This window comes from Carex rostrata, chromosome 21 (genome assembly GCF_964058835.1).
Source record: "Carex rostrata chromosome 21, lpCarRost1.2, whole genome shotgun sequence".
Lineage (NCBI taxonomy): Eukaryota > Viridiplantae > Streptophyta > Magnoliopsida > Poales > Cyperaceae > Carex > Carex rostrata.
The window spans coordinates 1,506,505-1,527,751 of record NC_135938.1 but is presented as its reverse complement, the minus strand read 5'-3'; the positions used below and the strand labels follow the sequence as shown (position 1 = coordinate 1,527,751).

Below are 21,247 nucleotides of genomic sequence, written 5' to 3'. Positions count from 1 at the left end.
AAGGTGGCTTTTCCTTTTTTATAAAACAATTAATGAAAAATTCCTGTGATAATGAGTCTTTGTATTACCAGCTGGGCTGTATTTTGCTGTTACAGTCCTGAATTATTTGCAGTTTTGATGGTGATGTAAAGTATCATAGTTATAAGATTCGCGAATTAAATCTGAATAATTTGTTTTTTGGTAATGCCGAATCGAACGCCGAATTATTCGGTTGAACAAACTTTGACCGAATTAAACCCGAATAATTCGTGAATTTTACGAATTTTTTTTGAATTTTTTCTAGAACATTTTTTTTTTAATTTTTGCTCTCTTACAGGACTGAGATTTCTGGTCCAGATAATTCCAAATCATTTCCGAATTATATCCGAATTATTTTCGAATCACGAAACTTTGACCTCGCCAAACCGAACTCAAATAATTTATTTGTTGCCATGATGTAAACTGTGTTGTTTCCATTATAGATTCAGCTGGTAGAATTTTTATACCTTTTTCATAAAAAATTACGATTATGTAATAGATAAAGTAACAGCTATTCTTGATGCTTGAACCTGAACTTGACACGTGGCATCCAATATTATATACTTGATTGTGATAATTGATGCTACATACTAATTAATTAGTCCTAAAAGTAAGCCTCCTTAGGCTTGAATTAATCTGGTTTAGTTTAAGAGTAGTTAGTTTGATTACGCACATGTTATAGAAGTTATTTTGTAGTAATTGAAGGAGAAAGTGACAAAAAAAAAAAGTATTTTTGACGCATTGTTCTTGTCACGAATAGGAAATTAGGATTGCTGTACAGCTCGCAATCGTTCAACGCATAGATATCTAGTCTATTAAATACTGCTTTGAGCTTAGGAAACTTACACCTTGTTTGGATGGAGAGTAGAGGAAGGGAATGGAAAGAAAATATATATATATATTTTCTTGAAAGTTTGGCAGTGGCGGCCAAGTTTACAGAAGTTAAAAGAAAAAAAAAATACTTTTCGTCGAATTGTGTTTGGTGGATAAAATTATGTCGGAAGTGAAAGTATAGCAGGTGAAAAGTTTAACTCTGTATCATTGTAATTAATAGAATTGATTTTTCTTACAATTTGAGATGTAATGGATGAAAAAAAATTTGTTTTAAATATTTTTAGAAAAAATAACACAAATGTCTAACTATATATCTTACCTATATAATTCTTATACAAATTTTTTATCACAATTCTACAACTACCACCAAATTTATCATTAATCTTCTAAATTTCAATCAATCAAACAAGAAATAAGACGGAAAGAAAAGTTAAATTTATTTTTCCTCATTAATCATTCAAACAAGAAAAAGTTAATTAAATATATTAATCTTCTTTTCTATTCCATTCCATTCTTCACCTCGACCATTTCTCCCTCGATTCTCCATCCAAACATAGTGTTATTGGATTATATATAATTTGCACCTTATTTGTCCAATTTTGAAGGAAATCTTAATTTATCGCACGAAGTTTCACATCTTTTATGTTTCAAAAGATGTTAAAGATTTTAGTATAATAATAACAATAACTATAAAATTAAATATTAGCTTAAAAATTGAAAGAAACCGAATCAATTTAGACATGTGTGGCTCGTGCTGGATTTTTGTGAAGGAAAACTTAATGATTCAGTGATTCTTTTAAATTTTCTGTAAATTGTGTGGCCGGTGCTGAATTTTTGCCAAAACTATTTTAAATAGAAAATCGAAAATAATAATTAAAATGAAGATCGGTAAGAACAAATTAAAAATGAGAAATCAGTCATAAACTATGGCGTCCAGTAGCAGGGATGTCATAGAAAAATGAAAAAGAAAGCAAATCTGAACATCATAGATATGACCGTGCAAGTGAAAAAATATAAAAAAAAAAAGTTTGAAGGGCTCGGTTTTTTTTTTTGGTTCAAAGTCCGTAGACACTTGTATTCACTCTAGAGTTTTAAAACATAGCAATTACACATATTCCTAATTACATCAGTGTTGTTAACAAGAAACCTATATATACATCTCGCTAGAAATAATAAAAAAAAAAACTAATTCGCTATGTCCTTGAGTATCGGATATGTGAAGCCAGAGAAGACGAATTGTTCAATTCGCACTCAATTAATCAGTAGATGGACCATTTGATTTTGTTCTCTAAGAACGTAGACACAACAATATCTCGTGTGAGAGATAAGGAGGTCAGCATTGCTTAAGAGAAGGTTGTAACTCCTCGGTTTATGGCATCCATACTCTTTAATTCAAAATTTCTTCTATTTAATTCGTATGTATGACTAGTATATAAACTTATGGAAAGTTTATATAGCAAGTTTTCACGATACGGTTATGTTACAACATGTGACGTTAGATTTCGTCATAATACGGTTTTGTCATAGCATGGTACGATATGTGATCCAAGTCGCATGTCATGACTTGAGTGTTCCTGGTTGTGATTATCGAAAAATTGATACCACATGGAACTGGTTTTGTCACGGCACATGCTTACACACTGTTAGATCTTAACCTTGATTGAATAAACTAATTTAAGTTAGAAATTAAGATCAATATCTAATGATTCTGATCAAGCGTAATCGTGTGCTGTGATCATACCAGTTTGCATGCCATATTGATTCTCAAAGGATGATCATAACAAGGAACATGCAATTCATGACATGCGACTTGAGTCACATGTCGTACCATAACATGACAAAATTGTATTGTCTAAACTGTGTCGTGATGAAACCATGAGTCACATATTGTATCGTGTTGGGATAAAATTGTATTGTAGCGGAAATGCGACTTGTATATAAATTTATCATAAGTGTATATACTCGTCATACATATGTATTCTTTTATTAAATAAAGTCACATAATTATATGTGAAAATAAAGTAATATGTTTTTTTTTAATTGAAGTCTAGAGGTCATAAACCGTGGCGTTCAATTTCTTTTTTTGCTCTCACCTAAATGGCAATCTAGATTGTTTTCTTTTTTATTTTGCGGTGAGAACACTATGGACTATAACGTTTCTATCGGGGAAGAGGATCTGCTGCTTTTCTTACTAGAAAAGCAGCCTCCTGATATCCGTTTCCTCTCTATATCTCTCTTCAAAGAAGAGAAGAGAGAGAAAAAAGATCACGTGAGAGAGAGAGTAAGAGGAGAGAGATAGAGAGAATAGCAGAGGAAGAGCAGGGAAAGAATAGCACTGGATCCCATTCCTCCTGCCGGACGCTCCAGTTGATGGCTGGTTTTGTATTTGTTTTCTTTTTTGAATAAATGCGGGTGCACTTTCCCAATTTTCATTAATAAAAAACCACAAATTCAAGGAATCGATATCAAGAGTAGAACTAGGGTGTTCTTAAGTTCACCAAGCTTTATTAACTCAAGTCTAAAATCAATCAAATCTGTTTTAAATGATGAATCTAAACTATTGAAATCTGCTTACCTTACGAGTGATATGTCTACATGTGAAAATTTTAAATATTCGAATTAATTTATTATAAAGTCAAGCGGTAAAAAAAGTTCCGAAAATGAATGCATCAAAATTAATTTATTAAGCTTCTAATTTTGATCACCTGACTTTATACTAAATTAATTCGAATGTTTAAAAATTTTATATGTAGACACATCACTCGTAAGATAGGCGAATCTCAACAATTCAGATTCGTAATTTAAAATCGATTTGACGAATTTTAGACTTGAGTTCACCAAGAAACTTGGTGAACTTAAGAACACCCTAGTTCTACTCTCGATATCAAACCTTTGGTACAAAGCACCTCTTTATATTTGGTTTTGTATTTCTAAATTTATTTTTTACCTATCCTTTTTTAATTATTATTTTTTCAATTTTATATTTAAAAAATATTTTCGAAACTTTTGTGGCAGATCAGAGGAAAATGCTTTGGTTCTTTCTATATTTTTTTTAGAGTAAAGATGTTGTCCCCTTGAATCTGTTCCCTATCTATTTCCTTAACAACTTTTCTTTTTTGTTCCCCCACGTGATCAAAATTCACCATCTTCAATTTTCTCTTAGAAAGAAAAACAAATTTTCAACACAACTCAAAACCCACCCTGTTCTTCTCCTCTACTGCTCGCCACTAGCTACCCACGCCGACGGTTGTGATGGCGGTCGAGATCCGACGAGAGGAGAGCGTGGTGCACCGTTGAGATCCGGCGAGGAGAGCATGGTGCACCGTTAAGATCCGGCGAGGAGAGCGTAGTGCACCGTCGAGATATGAATATTTCATGTAATACTAGGCTGTTGGATATGAATACTTATATATATAAATACTTCATTTGTTAGATATGAATACTTCATGTTGTCAACAATAAATACTTAATAATTAGTATATAGATTCGTTGTAGTAGTTCTCAATCTTGGCAAATGTCACTTTCAGACGGTTGCAGTCTCCAATCCAGACTGTCAGACGTCGTCAGCGGTCCCCTTAGTCGTTACTGGTCCCCTCCAGTTTGTATCTATATATGACGAATATTATAGATAATAAGTATGAATACATTAAATTCGTAGGTATGAATACTATACATTTTGACAATAAATAAAATCGCATTAACTCTCCTCATTGGCAGTAGTTATTACGTGCGTGTCAGTTAGTGGTGATAAATTATTTTTCTATGAAAGGTACTGTTCGTCGCTCCCTTTTATATATTATTTTTAATGAATTTCTAAAATTTAAAAAATTGCTGGGATGGCGATTCGAGGAGCGCATTTTCTAGTCTTTCTAAGAGTCGAGCCACTAGACTTAATACGACTTGTGGTCCCCACCACTAGACAACAATTGCGCTTCGAATCTGAACTTCTTTATTCCTGTCTTTACAAAAATAATAAATTATTTTTTCATTTACATTGCGCCACATTTTTATCTGAGTCATAAAGTTTGTGATTAAATGAACCTGTTTCATACTCTAATTAAATTACATGAGTTGCCTTAATATTATTTTCAAATCATTATAATATCCGTGTGTAGTTTGATTATATAATTTCTTAAATCAGCACGAACATTATGCTTCTCTCGTTTATATGAACGCATTTGTAATTGATATCAACTCGTTACATGTTTGGATACACCACAAGTGCACGTAAAACCCGCACTGGAATTAAGAATAATAAAATATCTATGAAGTGCCCTTCCCACTAAAAAACGTGGTCTAAGGATTCTTTTTAGACTTTAATCAATAACCAGTATATTTAATGAACTGCATCTGGTAATGTTAAAGATGGATCATGATGCACCTATTGCTTAAGGCATCTAGTTAAGTTTTGTTTTTTTTTGTTTTTTTTTTAATATTGAGTCAGTTAGTTCTATTATATATATATTTGTCTAACTAAGATTCCCAAGAACTTGATATTTAGTTTGTTGCCTATTGTTTCAGTGGTTAGTAATGGATAACATGGATGTCTTTCGTTTGAGGCTTCCCTGTTTTTTTCTTTTCCTTAATATTTTGCAAATTGAAAATAAAAAAGGTGCACAATTATGTAGTGTGATTTTTTAAGTTTCTCTAGCCTACTGAACATGATTTTTTTGGTTGGTACTTCTTCATCAATATGGAATCTGCTTTTTAGCTCATACCTATCTGGAGTGTTTCTTTGATATATCAAATTTTGCTTTGCCAAAGCCTAATCTACATCAATTAATTAGGGGTCACTTTTAATTGAAGTCTAGAGGTCATAAACCGTGGCGTTCAATTATTATTATTATTATTTTTGCTCTCACCTAAATGACCTATTTTATGGTAATCTAGATTTTATTTTTCTTTTTTTTTCCAGTGAGAACGCTATGGACTGTAGCGTTCCTGCTGGACGCTCCAGTTTATGATTGGTTTTATATTTATTTTCTTTTTTGAATAAAAGTGGGTACACTTTCCCAATTTCCATTAATAAAAAGAACAATTAAATCATTAGAATATCTGTGTGTAGTTTGATTATATAATTTCTTAAATCATCAGGAACATTATGCTTCTCTCGTTTGTATGGACACATTTGTAATTGATATCAACTCGTTACATGTTTGGATACACCACAAGTCCACGTGAAACCCGCACTGGAATTAAAAATAAAAAAAGAATCTATAAAGTGCCATTTCCACTAGAACCGTGCATGTTCTAAGGATTTTTTTTTTTAGACTTTAATCAATAACCAGTTTAGCATAGATTAGTGTGTTGCAACTCGGGCGGGTACGGGTACCCCGGGTATACCCGTCTCGGGTACGGGTACGTCTCGGGTACGGGTATACTCGGGTACGGGTATGGCGGGTATAATTTTCAAAACCCATACCCTACCCGTCCTATACCCTTATCCGTGTACCCTTGACGGGTAAGGCGGGTACGGGTATTTTTTTTTTTTTTTTTTTGCTGTTTTTTTTTATTTTTGCTGTTTTTTTTTTGGTTTTTTTGTTTTTGTTTTTTTGTTGGTTTTTTTTGGTTTTTTTCTGGTTTTTTTCTATTTTTTTCTGGTTTTTTTTGTTGATTTGGGAGGGAAAAAATCAGATTTTTTGAATTTTGAAATGGAATGAACAGTGGTCGGGTATACGGGTACGGGTACTCGGGTAGTCGGGTACGGGTTTAGTCGGGTAAACTCGGGTAGGGTATGGTCGGGTATTGGTCCAAAATAACGGGTCCGGTCCGGTTTTTGCCCGTACCCGCGTACCCGAGTACCCGACCCATATCCGGGCTCGGGCACGGGTACCCCGGGCGGCGGGTACGGGTGGGTACGGGCGGGTATACCCGACCCGGGTTTTTGCCAACCTCTAGCATAGATAACAGTACAGCACTCAACACTAGACGCAAAGGAAGCTTTTTTGTCTACTTCTCTCATCTCTCTCTGCTCAGGTAAACCCTTTCTTAGTTTCTTCCTTCAATTTTTAATATATGTACTTTACTTAATTTCTCGCACCTGATACTATGTTTTTTACAGATAATTCTCCTACTCCACAGAAAAATATTCAACCCTCCAAATTTCACAGCTAACCAAGACCCCAATTCATGTAAAAAATGAATTACGCAACCTTTCTTTCTGTCCTCTTAATATTTGGGGCTCCTCTGTTGTCATTCTATTTCACTGTCCCAGCTCTTGCTGCAAACTCTACTACCAATTCTACTCACATCCTACTAAGTTGTGGCACATCAGAAACCAGCTTAGACAATGTTAACAACCTCACATGGATTGGAGACAGTAAAACAAATTACATCTCTCAAAAAGCCAGCCAAACTTCACCTATCCCATACAGAAACCCATCGGTACCGGCCACACCGTACAGTAATGCCCGTATCTTCACCTCAAATTATACCTACACTTTCCCTCTCTCTCCTGGCCGCTACTTCCTCCGCCTCTATTTCTATCCCACAAATTATTCAAATTACCCCGCAGCTAACTCATTCTTCACTGCCACTGCTGGCCCTTATACTCTTCTCTCCAATTTCAGTGCCTTGATAACCGTAAATGCGCTGAACTATGCGTGCCTCATTCGAGAATTCTCCATCAATGTCACGTCAAGTACTCTAAATTTAACCTTTTCACCATCTACCAAGCAGCCAAATGCATATGCTTTTGTAAATGGAATTGAGATAATGTTGTCTCCCGATATCTTCAGTTCTCCAAGAACTTACTATGCCAATGGTGTTAATACCTCGTTTCAGTATGACCCAGGTACGGCTTTTCAAACAATGTACAGGCTCAATGTAGGCGGCCGGCCCTTGAACCCTATTGAAGATTCGGGTTTGTACCGCTCATGGGAAGATGACTCAAACTATATATTCGGTGCCGCTTTTGGTGTCACCTATCCAAAGGACGCTAATGTGACAATTGAATATCCACCAACTATTCCACAATATATTGCACCAGTTCAAGTGTACGAGACGGCACGATCAATGGGTCCAACCCCACAAATCAACTTGAATTACAATCTCACTTGGATCCTAAACGTAGATGCTGGGTTCAATTACCTCCTTAGATTCCATTTTTGTGAGATACAGTATCCGACAACCAAGCGTAACCAGCGGGTTTTCTTTATTTACATTAATAACCAGACAGCACAAAACCAATTCGATGTTATAGCATACAGTGGAGGAATCGGTATACCCACTTACATGGATTATGTGGTTAGTCCTCCTAGTTCTGGGTCAGGTCAAATGGATATGTGGGTTGCACTTCACCCGGATCTTTCGACAAAAACTGAGTATTTTGATGCAATATTGAACGGTCTTGAGGTTTTTAAAATGAGCAAACCCGAGAACAACCTTGCAGGTCTGAACCTAGTACCTATAGCCCAAAACACAAACAACCCAACCATGACTAATGGTAACCATAATTCCTTGAAGCAAAAGCTTTCCAAAATCATTGGCTTGGTGATTGGGGTCCTTGTGGTGTTTTGTTTGTGACATGCAAACGTCAGAAAAAGAAAGAAACGACGTCTGCATTGGTGCACCGAGAACACCTCTACAAATCCCAAAATGCACCTCTTACATGGAATCAAAGGCTTGAAAAATTTCAATTGATATTGTTAATGATCCTTAGTTAGATATTATTGAGTTGGGATTATGTATTTTATTAATTACCAGAGAATACTCATGAATGTTTAAATTAAAACATATCCAATTAAGGTCGAGTCGACAAAATTAAAATAATGAATTTCATAAGAATTAAGTTTTCGTAACTAATTAGAGTAACATAACTATGTATACATGCAAGAAAGTTAAATTAAACATATGCATATATAAATTACAAAATATCCAAATTAATTAAACATCCAAAATAATAGACCCCAATTCAACATATGCATATAATACAAAACATCCAAATTAATTATACATGCATCCATGCATACATAAAATATGTTGTTCATCCATACATCCACCCAAGTTAATTTAGCAAATAAAGAACAAATCACAGCACACTAATCATGATATATGTGATCAGCTGGACATGATGCATTTACTATCAAAAGATAATTAAACCTATCCAAATGTTCATAAGCCACACACACTGGGGCAAAGGTATATCAATTACTAATAACAAAAAACATCCTCCTCATTCACAAGTACAACTCAATTAACTTCATAATAAAACCATCATCCGGGCAATAACGGTCAAACACCATTCTCGAAAATTGCCATGCTGCTTCCATTAACTCCTCGCTATACTTAAATGTATACGACATTATTTGAAAATTCTTAGCGACCTTGTTTTTGTGGCTATGTACGTCACAATTGTTCGAATCGATCACGAGGTATTCTACGAGTGACAACTAAAGCATAGTGCCTAAAGTTTCTCAATTCCCCTTTATCCAACATGAGATACTGAATCTCTCGTTTCACCATGGTATCAAACCTCCAAAACTTAACCTGAACCCTCTGGAGATCTCTTATGTCAGATGCTTCAACTATTGGAACTGGAACTAAAGTTTTTTTTCATTCTTCATAATCATTATCTCACAGCTGCAATAAATAGTTGATCAATTAATATATAACTAGCTAGCTAGATTACTGATGATCTTTATTTAATGTTGTCACACCCCGCGGCCACGGGATGCGACAGTCTCCCGCCGTAAGCATACAACGCCTTGTATGCTTACAAGGCTATTCAATTTATACTTAACAATTCAAAACTAAATAATATAAACCAAGTTTATATATACACAAATCAGAGTACACAGTCTGGTCAGAATATAATTCAACAAAAAGTATCTCATCCGGATACCAACCACGAGGCCTACCCTAAGACTATACAACAAAATGTACTAAGGTCATGAGATGGTAAGCTACTATGGCCTACTACTCGCGTGCCTCTCCAGAATCAGTCGCACCCGTACCTGTAAAAATAACCGGGAGGGTGGGGGTGAGAATAAATTCTCAGTGCGAATTTGCCACAGTTTGAATTATTGGACTTGCAATCAAACTCTATATTCAAAAATGAAACCCAAACAATAACAATGCAAACAGATATATATACAATCATAAATAACATAATGCCAATGCTCGACAACAATTAATCAACCTGAATCACAGTTCACGGAACTTCCAAGATGAATTTCAAAACACAACATATATTTTGGCTTAACTCATTTCATTATGACTGGTAGCAACCACAGATGTTCTTTCGAGCTGAACCGTTATCAAATCCACATCTGTAGGGTTACAGACGCCTACAGATGGCCAACCAAGCTGGACCCTTTATCAGACACCCATTTGCAATTGCTGTTTGGCTTAACCATTTCCTAAGGTCCAGTTACAAGTCACCAATACAGGTCAACTTGACAAATGCAATCACATGGAATCAAAGTTACCTATACAGGTCAACTTTGCTAAATCTCAAGCAAATATATATCAAAGCTACACATACAGGTCAGTCTCGCAAAATCATAACAGGTCAACGCATAAGTCAGCAGCGTCACCTTATCCAGCCACCTAAACAGGTCGGTCTGGCAAATTCTAACAGGTCAACGCATAAGTCAGCAGCGTCACCTTATCCAGCCACCTAAACAGGTCGGTCTGGCAAATTCGAACAGGTCAACGCATAAGTCAGCAGCGTCACCTTATCCAGCCACCTAAACAGGTCGGCCTGACAAATTCGTAAACACAGGTCAACGGATAGGTCACCGTTACCTTATCCAGCCACCTAAACAGGTCGGCCTGGCAGATTCATTCACATCAAGAACAATTAATAGAACTAATCAAATAATAACCATACCAACATGCCAATTAACCTCAACCAAACAATTCAATCATTCTCATTTATGCAATAATCAATATGCAGCATGAATTTCAAAGTATGCAACAATTAAGCATTCAACATGACAAACGAATAAACAGTTTAATTCCTGAAAATAAAGTATCAAACAAGTCCAAGAATCCCGCACCTGAATACGAATAGCGTACCGCTTAATTTATGGTTCAGGCATCTCGAAATGCCTCGCAACGTCTTGCTCGACCGAGCCTACACCTATATTACACGTATACTAGGTTTAACATTGGTTCACGATCGAGAGGTTTACTCGAGTTACTTCTAGGGCTCATACCTTCTTTAATCAATTTCTATGCTTTTGGTATCAATTCGTTCGGTTCATTATTTCTTACCAAAATCCTCTAAAACCGCACACAATCTCATCTAGGTCCTCTGGACCATACAAACTCTCCATTTGGTAACAATTTAGGTACCAGTTCGATTTACCGTTTGGTTAAACCATAATTTGGTCATATCTCAAATCAGTCGTTAAATGTTCTAAAAATTCACGATCAGGAGGCAACCCTACCGATTACAAGTCTAATTGGTCGGGTTAAACAAATCAAATCACGATTATGCCAACTTTCAATTTTGGCACGAAACCCTAGAAATCAGATTTCCCAAATCGGAAGAAATCGGGAAAAAGATTGACAAACAAACTAGTAAGGAGTGTAGAGGAACTAGTCCTCGAGCAATTCGAACACAAATCTCGGGTTTAAAACGAGAATCTGAGAAATCGAGAAAATTCGAGGTTTCGAAAGAAAGAAGGAGAGAAAGAAATACCAAATAGGAGGGTTCGGAGAGATCCTCGGCTGCTTTCTCGGTTCCAAACTCGATTTCTCGCAACAATCGGAAGTCTGAAAGAAACGGAAACTCACGCGCTCTTTTTCTTCTCTCTTGGACGAAAATCACTTAGAAATGGGGAATGGTGAAGAGAGAGAGAGAGAGAAGCTTTGATTTGGGTTTTAGGGTTAAAATTACCCTGAATGCGGATGCACCCATCCGCACTGCGGGTGGCTTGACCCGCACTCGAGACTTGGAAATTTTTAATAGAAATTCAGGAAAAATCCGAGCGTAGTGCGGACGAACTCCACCCGCACTGCGGGTCAACCTCATCCGCACCCAGTACTTAGCCGATTTCAGGAAATTTAACACAGAAATTCATGAGTGCGGCTGCACCCATCCGCACTGCGGATCCCTCACCCGCACTCAACACTTAGTCAATTTTAGACAGAATTCCAGAAAAAGTCTGAGCCAAATGCGGATGCCTTCCACCCGCAGTGCGAGTCCATCCATCCGCACTCAGTCCTTAGAAAATTCAGACCAACACAGAATCGCATGAGTGCGGATGCACCCACCCGCACTGCGGGTCAATCCCATCCGCACTCAGCCTATAAAGTTTCAAAATCTCAAAATTTTGACGCGATTTCGATTCACACTTAACTTACTTATTTAGAGGAACCTTAATTAAGGTTTAAACTTCCATTTTATTAGCACAATTAACTTGATTCTTGCTTTTAATTCATTTGAATTTAATTGTAAAAATTTCGTAACGTAACAAATGTAAACAACAAATTAAAAATGATTAGAAGCGCTATGTATTTGGAAACTTACACAAGACCGATGTTGTACTAGTACAAGCTTTGTCAGCTTTGGACAGCTCTCTATGATCCAATATTGCATTTCAAGATATGAATAAAAACACAGGGCAACAGTGAGAACCGTCAAGTTTTCAAATATGGGTTGTATTTCCAGCAACTTCTGTGTTAACAAATCCTACACATGTTTTGAATTAATATAAAATTTATATACAATTAAACACAAGTCAGAATAACCTATGTATAGAATTATATTAATTAATTGAGGGATCCAATTACACCATTTTATTGTGTGACACATCTTAGTTAACACCACATTTTTATAAGTCTACATCCCTAGACAGAGTTTCTAATTAAATAACTGTTAACCACTTTGTAGAAATTAAGGCCTCTAAAGTTTGTAACTCTCACATCTCTAAAACTAATTTTAGAGTTTTTATTAAGTCACATCAGCAACAAATTAAAAAGGAGAAATAATTTGAGCCAATCATTTAGTCAGCATGGAGTTCATAAACAGTTTCTTAATAAGAAACTTTACTACAGAGTTTCTAAATAAGAAATTCTCTCACATTCCTGAAACTGAATTTGAATCTGCCACATCAAATTAGAAACTCTAATAGTTTTCGAGATGTAGATGCTATCATTTTTGCGATTTTAAAATCTAAACAAACGATCTGAACCGTTCAAAATGATCTCCATACTAAAATGTGCTTGGAGACCAAAATTTACATTTTTTTTATTTTTATTTTATTATTTATTAAGATGTGTACAAAATTGTTGTTTTCAGGCAATTTTGAACCATTAAAAAACAACAATTTTAAAAAACAAGTTTAAAAACAACAATTTATTAAGATGTGTACATAAATATTAATAAATTTCCAAAAAAATGTAAAATTTGTTCTCCAAGCACATTTTAATATGGACATCACGTTGAATGGTTTGGATCGACTATTTGGATTTTAAAATTACAAAAATAACTTATAAAAATATGGTGTCAAGATGTGTGATCATAAAATATAATGGTGTAACTGGTCCCTCCTCTAATTAATTATATTGTAAAAATGATACGATCAAGCTATATATATAGGTGTGCATACACAGCGCAGATGACATCTGGGGAAAATCTCCAGAATGTGAATATCCTTAATCTTGTGAAGTAGAGAAGTGATCCCCTCCACGGAAGGCGGAGGCGACGGTCCTGGCTGTTTTTTTCGCGTTTTGCCCCTGGCTGCTCAGATGGGAGAGACAAGATAGGAAAGAAGTTTAGGGTCTAGGGTGGCGCAACGCAGAGAGCTCAGTGGCGACGATCGATTCTCGGTGGTGCGATGGCAAGAGAGAGAAAAATAAAAAGGCGGGCTAGGGTTTAATAACGCGAGCTGCAGGCACCATCTCCTTTTTTCAGAAAAAAGAGTATCAGCGACCGGCGAAAAAAACCGGTCGCTAATATGGCAGCTAATAAGCGTCGTCGCCTAAGCAGCCCGATTTTTTTTTCGAAAATCATTTTCTGCGACTAGCAACAGCCCTGATCGCTGATACCGGTCGTAGAAAATATGTTCTGCTGTAGTGTCCATACGAACAGACTGGGGGGTCCCGGATGAGCACATAACTAAAAAAAAGATGAACCAATAATAATAATTAAACAACAAAAAGATCTTTAATTACAAATATCAATAATTAATATTAGGAAAAATTAAGAACTTACACAGCTCTCATGTTGTACTATTACAAGCTTAGTCAACTGCGGACAACTCCTTATGATCCAAGTTTCCATTTGTAAAAGTGAATACGAACAGATAGAAATAGTGAGAGTTGTTATGTTCTCGAAGACTAGGAGCTTTTGCGACAAAATTGTTGATGGCGGGTCCTATATGTTTGGATTAATAATAGTAATTGTAAAATTAAACACATGTGAGAGTAATTAAACTATAGAATTGAGTGTATATATATATTAGTAATGTCACACCCCGAGACAACCCGCCACGTAATGATACGTAAGGCGTGTGCACATCACATACATTATCAATAATAAATACTCATGCAATATTTAAAAGTCAAACGAAATCTTTTAACACCATAAGTAGTTCAAGTACATAACATAAATTCAACATGAGATCAAGACAAACATGACAAACAAATTGATAAGTGCCATGTCAGTCAATATATCCACTTTCAAAGAGAATATTAAAAAGTCTATAACTAAAACTAAAATTAAAAAGATACTTGAGTCGTCTCCTTGTTGTCCTGTTGATCCATATTCCTTCTATTCGTACTCGCCCTCGGCTTCATCATTTCCTGGAACCCACATAAGTGGAAACGGGTGAGAGATCGAACAGTCTCTCAGTACGGGATTTAGTTCCAGTCCCGGATTTTGTAAAATTGACTTATTCACACAAATATGACATTTAAAAACATATCCTCACATGCAGTTTGACTAATGCATATTTTAAACACACACACGCACACACGCACCCCTTTTTAAATATCTTTCAAGTTTTCTGTTAATCCATTTATTTGTCAATCCAGTAGGAAATCCATCCAACACTGGAAGACCGCCACTCCGCTGGGAAATCCATCCAACAACGGAAGACTTCTCACTAGACGGGGAATCCACCCTACGCTAGATATTGGCTGTCTCACTAGACGGGGAATCCACCCCACGCTAGGTCTTGACCCGTGACGGGAAATCCAACCAACGCCACGTTGACGAGGGATCTAGTCGAACCTAGACCCAATGTATACATTCCAACATGAGTTCAACCCATGTTGGCCCCTTTCCTTTAACGTATCTGTTACAATTCATGTTTGTTTTATTTAACACTACATAATGACATGCTCAACACATCCTACTTATAAGTCTCATGATCGATATGAATAATTCTATTGTATCTCTAAACAATTCAAAAGGGATCGTTCGATTCAACATGCACAATTCCAAAACTAAATAAATAAAATGCACACAAAATGGTAAGTAACAATTTGACAATATCCAGGAAACCCGTACCTGTTGTCGTGTGGTTGTTCACTCTTGCCTCTACGTTACTTCTTACTTCATAATTCGGACCTAGACCATGTAACACAGTTTCTAAATTAATATTTTATACATATTTTTATTTGTCAGTTACCAGGCCGACTGTTGTTGAGTAAGTACAATCCGAAATGTAAATCCAAAAATAAACAGTATAATTTTATCATACTATCACACATGTACTAAAATTTATTTGACCGAATACCTTGCCTAATATTTAAATAAGAACATAATTGTTACTGTGGGGTGATATACATAAAGACTTTGTTTCTCATGAAGAAAGATATATATTATTGATATGTTTTAAAATATAGTTCCTTGTAATATAAATAGTTTTAGGGTTATCGCTAAAAAAATTACCATCTAATAAGATAACTGATGTAAATCAAAATAGTTTTTTGTAATAAAAATAGTTCTAGGGTTATCGGTGAATAAATTCTTAGGGTTATCGGTGAAAAATTACAATCTAAATAAAATAATAAATGCAAATCAAAGATTTTGATAAAATTCGGTCTATGTCCAAGAACAATCTAAACAAATTAAAACTTCTGACAATTGTAATTATGACCATAATATATCATTTTAAAAATAACTATTCATTCAAAAACAAGTGAAAACTCTACACTTCATGAAATTTCAAAAATTAATGACTATTGAAAATCATTGCTAATTTCCAGCGGTTATCAAGAGATTTTATCAAATAATATTAATACATCCCTATAAATAAAATAATTTCAGAAATTATTGAAATCTTTATCAAATAAATAAGTATAACATAAAGAAGAATATATAATAGGATACAATTCTGATATAATAAATAAGTATAATAATTGAAAATCATCAACTACTGAGATATAATCAGCGGAGAAAATCATCACTACAGATATCTAACCTTTTTCTTTCTTAATATTTTCTATGAATAACGAGCGGAGAGAGACAGAAATATACAGACAATTGCCGGTTTTAATCATATATATAAATAAGAACGGTTTTTAAATTGATCACTTAGGGACTAGAGAGAGGCGTCAGTTATTTTGAGAAGTTTTCAATTTAATTTACATGTTTATGTCGCAACCTTTGACAGAATACAATTTTTGGCTGATGAACCAATTGGGTTGTATTGGACTTTCAATGTTTGAAATGATCTACTATATGTGATATCGGAACTTGGTTCTTTTCACGGTGGTTTAATTTGAATAATTTGTTAAGTAGTTCAATTAAATAAATGAACGAAGAAAATTGACATATATGGATAAACAAATATATATACATTATTTATATTGTATCTTATATAGTATTTTGATTTAACGTGGCGTTACATTCTTTCTCTCTTTAAAAAGAATATTGTCCTCAAAATTCAAACACTAAATTATAATTACTTTTATACATTAAAATATAACTAATTGCTGAAGTGTTACAAGTAAAAAAAAATACGATACCAGGCACAGATCACACTTTAGGTGTAACTCCATAATACGGGCATCTTTAATCTTATGGAGTAAAGCAATGATCCCCTCCATAGAAAATCGGGCATTAGAATCTCTAGCATTGATGTTGAGGAAAGGCAAAGAGGTCCACAGTAGGTTGTTCCACCTCTTAGACAACACGCACGTCCGCACTGCCTCGTCGGTTGTGAGTAGCCCTAAGATAATGAGAAGTAAATCGTCCGAAAAATTACTTATGTAATCAAACATCATTGCGTAAGACCAGAACTAAAGACTAGTTAATAACAATGATGAATTTGTAACAATAATTTTTCTATTCAATTACATTTCCTAATCATCTATTATATATGTACACATAACATACAAGAGACTCTTTAATTAATTAATTGCATGCATCTATATGATATACCCATATATGATCCGTCAGGTATTTATTAAGAGCATGAATATAAAAGTTCAAGTTTAAATCCAGAAGTCAAATATGAAATAGCATGAATATTAACTCAAATAATTACAAATCGGACCATCCAGTTGACAACACAAAATTCGCAATAATTTAGGCCAACTTTGCATAGCATTTATTATAATTGAAGTATGCGACTTCGAAAGCCATGTCCCGACTTTTCGTTTAACATCACCATTGGTTACAATCCGACAGTAAAACAGATTAATTATTATATTTTATAATTTGTAACCTAAAAGAACAATATATATTTACTTTGGATCGTTTCAACTCCCCCAATTTCAAATTTCACAACTTTACTCTCTCTCTCTCTCACCTAAGTCCTAAGGTTCCTCGCTAGCACTCTCTGTGCACGTAGGTCGCGATCTTACTAAGTTTTTATGTAGTGTTTTAATTTCTAGTGCTTTTTACTGATATATATTAAATACCTAGGTCTAGATCTTACTGTAGTATTTTTCTATTATATACTGCTTAGTTTTTAGGGGGTTTTGTAGGGGGTAAAGTTTCTTAGAGGGTTACTGTAATTAATGTTGATATATTTTAAATTTTTAGTTTCAATTTTTTTTTTGAGCTTAGTTCTTTAATTAGGTTTAGGTTTATTTTTAAGGGGTTTTTGGGTTTAGGTTTAGGTTGAGGTCCAGCAATTTTTTTTATTTTTTATTTTTAGTTTTAAGTTTTGATTTTTTTTTCTGACCTTAGGTCTTTGGGTTTAGGTTTATGATTTTTCTGTTTTTGTTGTGGTTAAAGTCTTAGAGTTTTTTACATATATTTTGATATTTTTTTTAATTTTTATGTTTTGAGTTTTGCTTTTTCTGAGGTACGTACGTCATAATACAGGGGGTTTGATTTTTAGTTTTAGTTTTAAGTTTTGGTTTTAAGTTTCTTGACCTTAGGCTTATGTTTAGATTTCATTGGGTTTTATAGGGGGGGAGAGAGAAAGAGCTTATATTGTGGTTTGGTGCATGTTGATCTATCCTTCTTTGTAGATGGACTTGAACGTTCAATAACCCAAGAACGTGATTTTAAGGGGTTATTGAACATTTCAGTTCATCTACATGAAGGATTTAGATCAAATATTTAGTAGATCATTTCAATAACCACAAAGGTTAAGGTTTGAGTTCAAATCTGCGAGTAGTACTCCCTCTCACAGTTAATAATTGGGTGGAGATTTAGGTTATCAATTATTTGGGATCGCAAATCTATCAAGATGAGCTACTGTTTTTGGAGCTCATATATGAAGATGAGCGGTCCAATATAATTGATGACATACATCTCGAATTCCCACGTGAATTGCTTCATTTCTCTAATTAATGTATATCTCCTTCTCATGGTTATCTAAATTATAACAAAATTGTAATGCTTGTTAATTAATGATATGTAGTAATTGATATGGACAAGTTCAACGTGATATTGGAGGAAAAACCAGATGAGGCTGTATCAGGAAAAGGTAATAAGTCCAATCATTTGTATTATGTTTCAATTTTAAAAAAAAATATTCATTGTTACTTTTTCATTATACAACTAATGAGTCTTTGTATTTCCAGCTGGACTGTATTTTGCTGTTACAGTCCTGAATTATTTGCAGTTTTGATGGTCATGTAAAGTATCAAAGTCACAAGATTCACTAATTATTTGCGAATTAAACTCGAATAATTTGTTTTTTTGGTGATGCCAAATCGAACACCGAATTATTCGATTAACCGACCTTTGATCAAATTAAACCTGAATAATTTGTAAACTTTACGAATTTTTTCTAGAATATATATATATATATATATATATATATATATATAGAGATGGGCTATGGTGCATTGCAATGCATAGGCCATAGTGTGCATTGGACCATAAATCACCGATTCAAAGTCCAAATGACCGATCCAAACCGTTCATCTTGTTCTCCATATTAATATGTGTTTGGAGACCAAATTTTATATTTTTTGGAATTTTTTTACTATTTATTAAGCCACTTTGAAAATCGTTGATCCAACGGTGGCTTCTGATTTTACTGTTCCAAACAGTCACCGTTGGATCAGCGATTTTCAAAGTGGCTTAATAAATAGTAAATAAATTTCAAAAAATATAAAATTTGGTCTCCAAACACATATTAATATGGAGAACAAGATGAACGGTTTGGATCGGTCATTTGGACTTTGAATCGGTGATTTATGGTCCAATGCACACTATGGCCTATGCATTGCAATGCACCATAGCCCATCTCTATATATATATATATATATATATATATATATTTGCTCTCTTTTAAGACTAAGATTTCTGGTCCGAATAATTCCGAATTATTCTCGAATTATACTCAAATTATTTCCGAAACACGAAACTTTGACCTCGCCGAACCGAACTCGAAATAATTCATTTGTCACTATGATGCAAACTTTGTTGTTTCCATTATAGATTCAGCTGGTAGAATTTTGATACCTTCTTCATCAAAAATTACGATTATATATGTAATAGATAAAGTAACAGCTATTCTTGATGCTTGAACCTGAACTTGACACGTGGCATCCAAAATTATATACTTGATTGTGATAATTGATACTACATACTAATTAATTAGTTCTCAAAAGTAAGCCTCCTTAGGCTTGAATCGTAGTCTGGTTTAGTTTAATAGTAGTTAATTTGATTACGCACATGTTATAGAAGTTATTTTGTAGTAATTGAAGGAGAAAGTGACAAAAAAAGGATTTTTGACGCATTATTCTTGTCACGAATAGGAAATTAGGATCGCTGTACAGCTCGCAATCGTTCAACGCATAGATATCCAGTCTATTAAATACTGCTTTCAACTTGGGTTAACGTTGCACCTTGTTTGGATGGAGAGTAGAGGAATGAAGGGAATGGGATGAATTTTTTTTTTTTTTTTTGTCAAATTGTGTTTGGTTGATAAAATTATGTCAGAGGTAAAGGATACAGGAGGTGAAAGGTATAACTTTATATCATTGTAATTAATAAAATTAATTTTTCTTTCAATTTGAGATATAACGGATGTAAAGAAATTTTGTTTCAAATATTTAAAAAAAAAATAACACAAATGCCTAACCCCTATATCTCCATTATTATATTATTCACGCAGTTGTCTTGATTTGCCAATGACTAAGATTAAAAGATGAATTTTCAAATTGAATATTAACTTTTCAATCACATAATATGTGTAGAAATCTAAATTTAGTTAAAAACAAACTCGCCACAATAACTGCTATATGGTTTGTCATAATTAAAATTGAATGAATCCCTAACGATCCGTTTTCTTATTTCTCTTTATAACTATCTCCAATTCCTGCAATTAAATTATTTTCTTATTTCTCTGTTTCCTCTATTTCATTTCTCCTATTCCTCCATAGTTTCGACAATACAAATAGAAACTATCATATCTTTTCGGATTTTGTTTAAGGCTATTGTATCTTTATGAATAGATGAATAGCAGATCTTGTGTTAATTGAAACAATCATATCTTTCAGATCTGAATATATATGTAGGAAAATAATCCTTATTTGAATTGTTTAATCATATATTTCCCAATTTTGTTTATTTACATATTATTTCTCCTCTAAATCGTTTAATAACTTATCTTGCTTGTGGAGAAAATTAGATATTAAACCGCAATGATACTTCAAAAAAAAATTCATATTATTTTTGTTCCTTTTTTTTCCTTTGTTGTTGTATCTTTTATTGTTATTTATTATTTGAATATCTATTTTTTCTCATTTGTGTCTTTTATTTTCATTTAAATATATATTTTTTTAATTTATGTGAGTGCCAAACAAAAAGTTCTATTTATATTATATTCAATATTATAATATGTTTCCGTTACAACGCACGGGCACAATACTAGTCTTACATATATAATTCTCATACAAGTTTTTTGTCATAATTCTACAACTGCCATCAAATTTCTCATTAATCTTCTAAATTTCAATAAACCAAATAAGAAATAAGACGGAAAGAAAAGTTAAATTTATTTTTCCTCATTAATCATCCAAACAC

The 21,247-nt window shown here is 34.0% G+C and overlaps 2 pseudogenes across 2 annotated transcripts in view; both read left to right on the top strand.

Annotated features, from left to right (window-relative positions):
* Positions 1-21,247, top strand: part of LOC144573610 (receptor-like protein kinase FERONIA pseudogene) — a 102,056-nt pseudogene that overhangs the window by 29,017 nt on the left and 51,792 nt on the right. The gene's annotated exons all lie outside the window — the stretch shown is intronic.
* LOC144573611 (receptor-like protein kinase FERONIA pseudogene) lies at positions 6,935-8,391 on the top strand (annotated as a pseudogene). Its single transcript, XR_013518047.1, has one exon. The product of XR_013518047.1 is annotated as a receptor-like protein kinase FERONIA pseudogene (transcript).